This window comes from Oryctolagus cuniculus, chromosome 16, assembly GCF_051225735.1.
Source record: "Oryctolagus cuniculus isolate XC-2025 breed Fujian yellow rabbit chromosome 16, ASM5122573v1, whole genome shotgun sequence".
Taxonomy (NCBI): Eukaryota; Metazoa; Chordata; class Mammalia; order Lagomorpha; family Leporidae; genus Oryctolagus; species Oryctolagus cuniculus.
In genome coordinates this window covers 12,538,525-12,548,993 of record NC_142882.1, presented here as the reverse complement: position 1 = coordinate 12,548,993, position 10,469 = coordinate 12,538,525, and the positions used below count along the sequence as shown (strand labels likewise).

At 40.9% G+C, this 10,469-nt stretch overlaps 1 pseudogene; it reads left to right on the top strand.

Annotated features, from left to right (window-relative positions):
- The first annotated feature begins 567 nt into the window (after positions 1–567).
- Positions 568–1,152, top strand: LOC149121487 (protein LSM12 pseudogene; annotated as a pseudogene).
- Positions 1,153–10,469: the final 9,317 nt, after the last annotated feature.

The window sequence follows — 10,469 nt, the reverse complement described above, 5'->3', positions numbered from 1 at the left end:
GAATAGCTGTGTCCTCAGCCTATTTAATGTGTGTGACAGTCTAGTGATTCAAAGACACAGCTAGTAGCCAAATTGAGACATTTCTAAGTCAGTCACTTTGCCAAGAACTCGCGTTTGTGTCTCTGTTGTCAGGAAAGGTCAGACCTCTGGTCATTTTATTGCTTTATCCCTCTCCATCCCAGGAAATCAGGAAAGCACCCTGCCCTGATGCTCTGTGCCTGTGACTGGGAAAAAGATTATAAAGGATGCGTGGAGATGGACATCTGTGAATTATCTCTCCTGATGCCAGGATTTGAATCATCCTTGTGCATGATTCTGAGTTTCTTCCCCAGGATGTGTGGGGACCTGACTGCATCCCAGGTCCAAGGGTATTCTTTCTCTCCAATTAAACTTACCTGAGTATTGCAGTCCCTCTTTCTATAAATTGACATTTAAAAATTATTTAGATAAGCAGGTTTTCTTAATAGATTTTAAACAAATCCAAAGTTTCTATGATTCAACAGGGGAAATACATTTCCTTAATGTTTAGAATGCTTACTTCAGGCTGGCTGTGGCTGCTCTCCCAAGATGGCAGCTCCTTGGGGCGAGTACTTCAGCGATGGGAGCCAGGTGTTGTGCCAGATGTGCCAGGAGCAGCGGTTGCAGGGCGAGGTGGTAGCCTTCGACTACCAGTCCAAAATGCTGGCTTTAAAATGTCCCTCTTCCAGCGGAAAGCCCAACCACACAGACATCTTGCTCATAAACTTACAGTATGTTTCAGAAGTGGAAATTATGAACAACCGCACAGAAACCCCTCCTCCCTTAGCTTCACTCAATATCAGTAAGCTTGCCAGCAAAGCGCGGATGGAGAAGGACAAGAAGCTGAGCCAGGCCTATGCAATCAGTGCTGGTGTCTGCCTAGAGGGCCAGCAGCTCTTCCAGACCATCCACAAGACCAATAAAGACTGTAAATGGCAAGAAAAAAACATTGTAGTTATGGAAGAAGTTGTTATTACAGCCCCATATCAAGTGGAAAACTGTAAAGGCAAAGAGGGGAGTGCACTGAGCCATGTACGCAAAATAGTTGAAAAGCATTTTAGAGACGTGGAAAGCCAAAAGATCCTGCAGTGTTCACAAGCCCAGCAACCACAGACGGAGGCTGCCCTGTCCTGAGTCCACACACACCCAGGACTCTTCCAGCATCCTGCCCCACAGGGCGGTGGCTTCGGCGGAGGCAGGCCGGGAGGGAAGGGATCCTGTATTTCCTGTTGGCTCTTGTTAACAGAGGGTCTGTTAGAGTTTAAAAAAATGTCTGCCACCCCCAAGAATGACTCCAAGAGACTCTCATCCAATCAGCAAAGGGTTAAGGATTTATTGATCCAGCATGCTGGGGCTCTCTGAACGTGCAAGAACAGAGGAGCCCCGAGGAACTAAAGCACAGGGTTTATAAAGGCAAAAACCACAGAATCGGGAGGGGGGATACACGGTTGCTAAAATCAAAAGAGAGTACATAGTTACTGGGGTCAACATAAAAAAAGTCCTAAGTGAAATTAATATCCATTATAATCTTGACAATACCAGTTACAATCGTACAATTATCAATTATGATCTTGACATTAATCCAAATTATAGGTAAGACATAGACAAATCACATATTCATCATTAACCCAGGTGCAACCTTTCTACTTTCAAGCTTGAGCATTCATGCTAGGGGGTTTTTGTGCTCTGCCAAGGGTGATGTAGTGTACTGCTATTGTCCGAATATTTGAGATCATAGTTTCAGACCAGAGTCTCAGAGTGGGGGGGAGGGGTGCTTTCCCAGAATGGAGTCTCAAGTGCTACAAAATGGAGTGCCTACTGTCAAGGTGCTACTACAGGTCACTTGAGAGATGGGCCAAGGACCTCAATAGACATTTTTCAACAGAGGAAATCCAAATGGCTAACAGGCACATGAAAAAATGTTCAGGATCATTAGCAAACAGGGAAAATCAAAGCAAAACCACAATGAGATTTCACAACACTCCGGTGAGATTGGATCACATACAGAAATCTTCCAACAACACATGCAGGCGAGGATGTGGGGAAAAAGGAACACTAACCCACTGTTGGTGGGAATGCAAACTGGTAAAGTCACTATGCAAGTCAGACAGGGGATTCCTCAGAAACATGAGTAAAACCCTAGCATACAACCCAGCTTTCCAAACCTTGGAATTTAACCAAAGGAAATTAAATTGGCAAACAAAAAAGCCGTCTGCACCTTAATGTTTATTGCAGCTCAATTCACAATAGCTAAGACCTGGAATCAGCCTAAATGCCCATCAACAGTAAAATGGATAAAGAAATAATGGGACATGTACTCCATAGAATACTACACAGCAGTCAAAAACAATGAAATCCGGTCATTTGCAACAAAATGAAGGAATATGGAAAACATTATGCTCAGTGAATTAAGCCAGAAGCAGAGGGACAAATATCATATGTTCTCCCTGATCGGTGACAACTAACTGAGCACCAAACAGGAAACATGTTGAAGTGAAATGGACTCTATGAGAAATGGTGACTTGATCAGCCATATTCCAGACTGTTGATGTACAATGTAATACATTATCCATTTTAGTATTTTTTGGTTCAAGTACTATTGGTGAACTCTGTAATTAACACACAATTATTCTTCGGTGTTAAAATTTTAACTGAAAAGTGATCCCTGTTACGAATTTGTAAAACATTATGCTGAGTGAAATAAGCCAGTCCCAAAGGGACAAATACCATATGTTCTCCCTGATCGGTGACAACTAACTGAGCACGAAAAAGGAAACCTGTTAAAGTGAAATGAACACTATGAGAAACGGTGACTTGATCAGTCTTTGCCCTGACTGTTAATGAACAACGTAATACCTTATCCCTCTTAGTATACTTTTGGTTTGTTCTACTTAATACTTTTGGTTGAATAATGTAATCAATACACAGTTATTCTTAAGTGTTTAAACTTAACTGAAAAGTGATCACTGTTAAATATAAGAGCAGGAATAAGAGAGGGAAGAGATGTGCAATTTGGGACATGCTCAAGCTGACTTGCCCCAACCGGCAGAGTTAGAAACATACCAGGGGATTCCAATTCAATCCCATCAAGGTGGCATGTACCAATGCCACCTCACTAGACCCAGAGATGAATTTCTGTTCACAATTGACCATAATGATAGGACTAAGAGCCAAAGGGATCACATAAACAAGACTAGTGTCTGCGAATACTAACTGCTAGAATAAAAAAGGGAGAGGACGATCCAACATGGGAAGTGAGATACACAGCAGACTCATAGAATGGCAGAAGCAGAAACAGCACTCTGGCCTCAGAATCAGCCCTTAAGGCATGCGGATCCTGCTGAAAAGCCTATGAGAGTATTTCAGGCATGTAAAGCCAAGATACTATGGCAAAAAAAATGACCTAAATGAAAGAACTCCGCGAGTGAGATCCCAGTGGAAAGAACAGGTTGGCCAGTGATGAGGCTCAACAGGCTAATCCTCAACCTAGCAGCACCAGCATCCAGGTGCTAGTCCCAGTTGGGATGCCGGATTCTGTCCCCGTTGCCCCTCTTCCAGGCCAGCTCTCTGCTATGGCCCGGGAGTGCAGTGGAGGATGGCCCAAGTGCTTGGGCCCTGCACCCCTTGGGAGACCAGAAGAAGCACCTGGCTCCTGCCTTCGGATTAGCATGGTGCACCGGCCACAGCACGCCAGCCACGGCGGCCATTGGTGGGTGAACCAACGGCAAAGGAAGACCTTTCTTTCTGTCTCTCTCTCCCTGTCCACTCTGTCAAAAAAAAAAAAAAAAGAACAGGTCATCAAAGAAGGAGGTACCTTTCTCTGAAGGGAGGAGAGAACTTCCATTTTGACTATGAGCTTGTCTACATATAAGATAAGAGTCGGTGACTCAAAAGGCTTCCATAGCCTTGGCAGCTCATGACAAGAGCCTAGGGTTATTACTGATGCCATAAACGAGAGTGTCAACTTGTTTAGTCAACAACAGGAGTCACTGTGCACTTACTCCTCATGTAGGATCTCTGTCCTTAATGTGCTATAATTGCAATTCAATGCTATAACTAGTACTCAAAGAGTATTTTTCACTTTGTGTTTCTACGTGGGTACAAACTGTTGAAATCTTTACTTAATATATGCTAAACTGATCTTCTGTATATAAAGAGAATTGAAAATGAATCTTGATATGAATGGAAGAGGAGAGGGAGCGGGAAAGGGAAGGGTTGTGGGTTGAGGGGAGTTATGGGGGGGAAGCCATTGTAATCCATAAGCTGTACTTTGAAATTTATATTCATTAAATAAAAGTTAAAAAAAAATTAAGTAGAATTTCTTTCCCAAATTGAAGAGTCAACTTGTCCTTGAGCAGTCTTCTCTTTGGACACTGTATTGTTCATAAACCTCTTATTAAATAATTACAGCCTAACTATTTTGAAACGGTATCTTTATCACATATGTAGGTAGTTTCCATGGTTACATAGGAATGATTCTATAATTGTGTCCCCTATCATTTGATTACTTTCCCTTTGGCCATTGCTTAGAGTTCTTATTCCAGTTTCACACAGGAAAGAATGATGTTTCTATCTATAGATTCAATGCAATCCCAATCAAGATACTAAAGACCTTCTTCTCAGATCTAGAAAAAATGATGCTGAAATTCATATGGAGGCACTAGAGACCTCGAATAGCTAAAGCAGTCTTGTACAACTAAAACAAAGCCGGAGGCATCACAATACCAGATTTCAGGACATACTACAGGGCAGTTGTAATCAAAACAGCATGGTACTGCTACAGAAACAGATGGATAGACCAATGGAACAGAATTGAAACACCAGAAATCAACCCAAACATCTACAGCCAACTCATATTTGATCAAGGATCTAAAACTAATTCCTGGAGCAAGGACAGTATATTCAATAAATGGTGCTGGGAAAACTGGATTTCCACGTGCAGAAGCATGAAGCAAGACTCCTACCTTACACCTTACACAAAAAGCCACTCAACATGGATTAAGACCTAAATCTATGACCTGACACCATCAAGTTATTAGAGAACATTGGAGAAACCCTTCAAGATATTGGCACAGGCAAAGAGTTTCTGGAACAGACCCGGGAGGCACAGGCACTCTAAGCCAAAATCAACTATTGGGATTGCATCAAATTGAGAAGTTTCTGTACTGCAAAAGAAACAGTCAGGAGAGTGAAGAGACAACTGACAGAATGGGAAAAACTATTTGCAAATTATGCAACAAATAAAGGGTTAATAACCAGAATCTACAAAGAAATCAAGAAACTCCACAACATCAAAACAAACAACCCACTTAAGAGATGGGCCAAGGACCTCAATAGACATTTTTCAAAAGAGGAAATCCAAATGGCCAACAGGCATATGAAAAAATGTTCAAGATCACTAGCAATCAGGGAAATGCAAATCAAAACCACAATGAGGTTTCACCTCACCCCAGTGAGAATGGCTCACATGCAGAAATCTACCAAGAACAGATGCTGGTGAGGATGTGGGGAAAAAGGGACACTAACCCACTGTTGGTGAGAATGCAAACTGGTAAAGCCACTATGGAAGTCAGACAGGGGATTCCTCAAAAACCTGAAGATTACCCTACCGTTCGACCCAGCCATCCCACTCCTTGGAATTTACCCAAAGGAATTTAAATTGACAAACAAAAAAGCGGTCTGCACCCTAATGTTTATTGCAGCACAATTCACAATAGCCAAGACCTGGAACCAACCTAAATGCCCATCCAGGGTAGGCTGGATAAAGAAATTATGGGATATGTACTCTTTAGAATACTATTCTGCAGTAAAAAAAAACAATGAAATCCAGTCATTTGCAACAAAATGGAGGAATCTGGAACACATCATGCTGAGTGAAATAAGCCAGTCCCAAAGGGACAAATACCATACGTTCTCCCTGATCGGTGACAACTGACTGAACACCAAAAACGAAACCTGTTGTGAAATGGACACTATGAGAAACGGTGACTTAATCAGCATAGCCCTGACTGTTAATGGACAACTTAATACATTATCCCTCTTAGTATTTTTTTGTCTGTTCTACTTAATATGACTGGTTTAATTCTGCAATTAATACACAATTATTCTTAAGTGTTGAAATTTAACTGAAATGTGATCCCTGTGAAATATAAGAGTGGGAATAAGAGAGGGAAGAAATGTACAATTTGGGACATGCTCAAGCTGACTTGCCCCAAATGGTAGTTAGAAACATACCAGGGGATTCCAATTCAACCCATTCAAGGTGGCATGTACCAATGCCATCTCACTAGTCCAAGTGATCAATTTCAGTTCTCAATTGATCATAATGAAAGGACTAAGAGTCAAAGGGATCACATAAACAAGTCTGGTGCCTGCTAATACTAACTGATAGAATAAAAAAGGGAGAGAACAATCCAACATGGGAAGCGAGATACACAGCAGACCCATAGAATGGCAGATGTCCTAAACAGCACTCTGGCCTAAGAATCAGCCCTAAAGGCTTGCAGATCCAGCTGAAAGGCCCATGAGAGTATTTTAGGCATGGAAAGCCAAGACACTCTGGAAAAAAAGGACCGAAATGAAAGATCTCTGTGAGTGAGATCCCAGTGGAAAGAACAGGTCATCAAAGAAGGAGGTACCTTTCTCTGAAGTGAGGAGAGAACTTCCACTTTGACCATGGCCTTGTCTAAATGTGATCAGAGTCAGTGAACTCAGGGGGCTTCCATAGCCTTGGCAGGTCATGACAAGAGCCTAGGGTGATTACTGAGGCCATAAACAAGAGTGTCAATTTGTTAAGTCAACAACAGGAGTCACTGTGCACTTACTCCTCATGTAGGATCTCTGTCCTTAATGTGCTGTACATTGAGATTTAATGCTATAACGAGTACTCAAACAGTATTTTTCACTTTATGTTTTTGTGTGGGTGCAAACTGTTGAAATCTTTACTTAATGTATACTGAACTCATCTTCTGTATATATAGACAATTGAAAATGAATTTTGATATGAATGGAAGGGGAGAGACAGCGGGAAAGGGGAGGATTGCGGGCGGGAGGGAAGTCATTGGCGGGGGAAGCCAAAGTAATCCATAAGCTGTACTTTGGAAATCTATATGCATTGAGTATAAGTTAAAGAAAAAGCCCAATAATCACCAAAAAAAAAAAGAAAAAGAAAATGATACTTGGTTAGAACTGAGGAAATATCAATAAAGTATGAGGTTTATTAACAAAAAAAAAAAGAATGATGTTTCTATTTTGCTGAAATTCATATACCCAATATGAATCAATGAAGTATTGTACAAGAAAGTGGTATTATCATATTTCCACAATCTCATTCTACAATGATTTTGCATATAATATTTTCACAAGTTTTTGCAATTTTCATGTCTGTGTAGATTGAAGCCCTTTGCATCACCCATTTCTTTATTTATCTTTTATTTAATGAATATAAATTTCCAAAGTATGACTCATGGGTTACAATGGCTTCCCCCCCATACCGTCCTTCCCACCCACAACCCTCCCCTTTCCCACTCCCTCTCCCCTTCCATTCACATCAAGATTCATTTTCGATTATCTTAATATACAGAAGATCAGCTTAGTATACCTTAAGTAAGGATTTCAACAGTTTGCTCCCACACAGAAACATAAAGTGAAAAATAATAGATGATTTTTTTAAAATGATGATGAAATCAGATCAGACCTATTGTCATGTTTAATCCCTGTGAGAGTCAAGTTGGGAATTGATAATTTCTTTTTTTTTTTTTTACAGAAGATCAGTTTAGTGTACATTAAGTAAAGATTTCAACAGTTTGCACCCCCATAGAAACACAAAGTGAAATATACTGTTTGAGTACTCGTTATAGCATTCAGCCTCAATGTACAGCACATTAAGGACAGAGATCCTACATGAGGAGTAAGTGCACAGTGACTCCTGTTGTTGACTTTACAAATTGACACTCCTGTTTATGGCATCAGTAATCTCCCTATGCACCAGTCATGAGTTTCCAAGGCTATGGAGCCCCTTGAGTTCTGCAACTCTTATCTTGTTTAGACACGGTCATAGTCAAAGTGGAGGTTCTCTCCTCCCTTCAGAGAAAGGTACCTCCCTCTTTGAAGACCTGTTCTTTCCACTGGGATCTCACTCAGAGATCTTTTTACCAGAGTGTCTTGGCTTTCCATGCCTGAAATACTCTCATGGGCTTTTCAGCCAGATCCGAGTGCTTTAGGGCTGATTCTGAGGCCAGAGTGCTATTTAGGACATCCGCCATTCTATGAGTCTGCTGAGTATCTCACTTCCCATGTTGGATCACTCTCCCCTTTATTTATTCTATCGGTTAGTGTTAGCAGGTACTAGACTTGTTTATGTGCTCCCTTTGACTCTTAGTCCTTTCATTATGATCAATTGTGAACTGAAATTGATCACTTGGAATAGTGAGATGGCATTGGTACATGCCACATTGATGGGATTGAACTGGAATACCCTGGTATGTTTCCAACTATACCAATTGGGGCAAGTCAGCCTGAGCATGCCCCAAATTATACATCTCTTCCCTCTCTTATTCCCACTCTTATGTTTAACAGGGATCACATTTCACTTAATTTTCAACACTTAAGAATAACTGTGTGATAATTACAGAATTAAACCAGTCATATCAAGTAGAACAGACAAAAAAAATACTAAGAGGGATAATGTATTAAGTTGTTCATTAACAGTCAGGGCTATGCTGATCGAGTCACCATTTCTCATAGTGTCCATTTCACTTCAGGAGGTTTCCTTTTTGCTGTTCAGTCAGTTGTCACCAATCAGGGAGAACATATGGTATTTGTCCCTTTGGGACTGGTTTATTTCACTCAGCATGATGTGTTCCAGATTCCTCCATTTTGTTGCAAATGACTGGATTTCGGTGTTTCTTACTGCGGTATAGTATTGTAAAGAATACATATCCCATAATTTCTTTATCCGGTCTACCGTTGATGGGCATTTAGGTTGGTTCCAGGTCTTGGCTATTGTGAATTGTGCTGCAATAAACATTAGGGTGCAGACCGCTTTTTTGTTTGTCAATTTAAACTCCTTTGGGTAAATTCCAAGGAGTGGGATGGCTGGGTCGAATGGTAGGGTTATATTCAGGTTTCTGAGGAATCTCCAGACTGATTTCCATAGTGGCTTGACCAGTTTGCATTCCCGCCAACAGTGGGTTAGTGTCCCTTTTTCCCCACATCCTCGCCAGCATCTGTTCTTGGTAGATTTCTGTATGTGAGCCATTCTAACCGGGGTGAGGTGAAACCTCATTGTGGTTTTGATTTGCATTTCCCTGATTGCTAGTGACCTTGAACATTTTTTCATGTGCCTGTTGGCCATTTGGATTTCCTCTTTTGAAAAATGTCTATTGAGGTCCTTGGCCCATCTCTTAAGTGGGTTGTTGGTTTTGTTTTTGTGGAGTTTCTTGATCTCTTTGTAGATTCTGGTTATTAACCCTTTATCTGTTGCATAGTTTGCAAATATTTTTTCCCATTCTGTCGGTTGTCTCTTCACTCTCCTGACTGTTTCTTTTGCAGTACAGAAACTTCTCAATTTGATGCAATCCCAATAGTTGATTTTGGCTTAGAGTGCCTGTGCCTCCCGGGTCTTTTTCCAGAAATTCTTTGCCTGTGCCAATATCTTGAAGGGTTTCTCCAATGTTCTCTAGTAACTTGATGGTGTCAGGTCATAGATTTAGGTCTTAATCCATGTTGAGTGGCTTTTTGTGTAAGGTGTAAGGTAGGAGTCTTGCTTCATGCTTCTGCACGTGGAAATCCAGTTTTCCCAGCACCATTTATTGAATAGACTGTCCTTGCTCCAGGAATTAGTTTTAGATCCTTGATCAAATATGAGTTGGCTGTAGATGTTTGGGTTGATTTCTGGTGTTTCAATTCTGTTCCATTGGTCTATCCATCTGTTTCTGTACCAGTACCATGCTGTTTTGATTACAACTGCCCTGTAGTATGTCCTGAAATCTGGTATTGTGATGCCTCCGGCTTTGTTTTTGTTGTACAAGATTGCTTTAGCTATTCAAGGTCTCTTGTGCCTCCATATGAATTTCAGCATCATTTTTTCTAGATCTGAGAAGAAGGTCTTTGGTATCTTGATTGGGATTGCATTGAATCTATAAATTGCTTTTGGGAGAATGGACATTTTGATGATGTTGATTCTTCCAATCCACGAGCATGGAAGATTTTTCCATTTCTTGGTATCCTCTTCTATTTCTTTCTTTAAGGTTTTGTAATTTTCATCGTAGAGATCTTTAACGTCCTTGGTTAAGTTTATTCCAAGGTATTTGATTGTTTTTGTAGCTATTGTGAATGGGATTGATCTTAGCAGTTCTTTCTCAGTCATGGCATTGCTTGTGTATACAAAGGCTGTTGATTTTTGTGCATTGATTATATCCTGCCACTTTGCCAAACTCCTCTATGAGTTC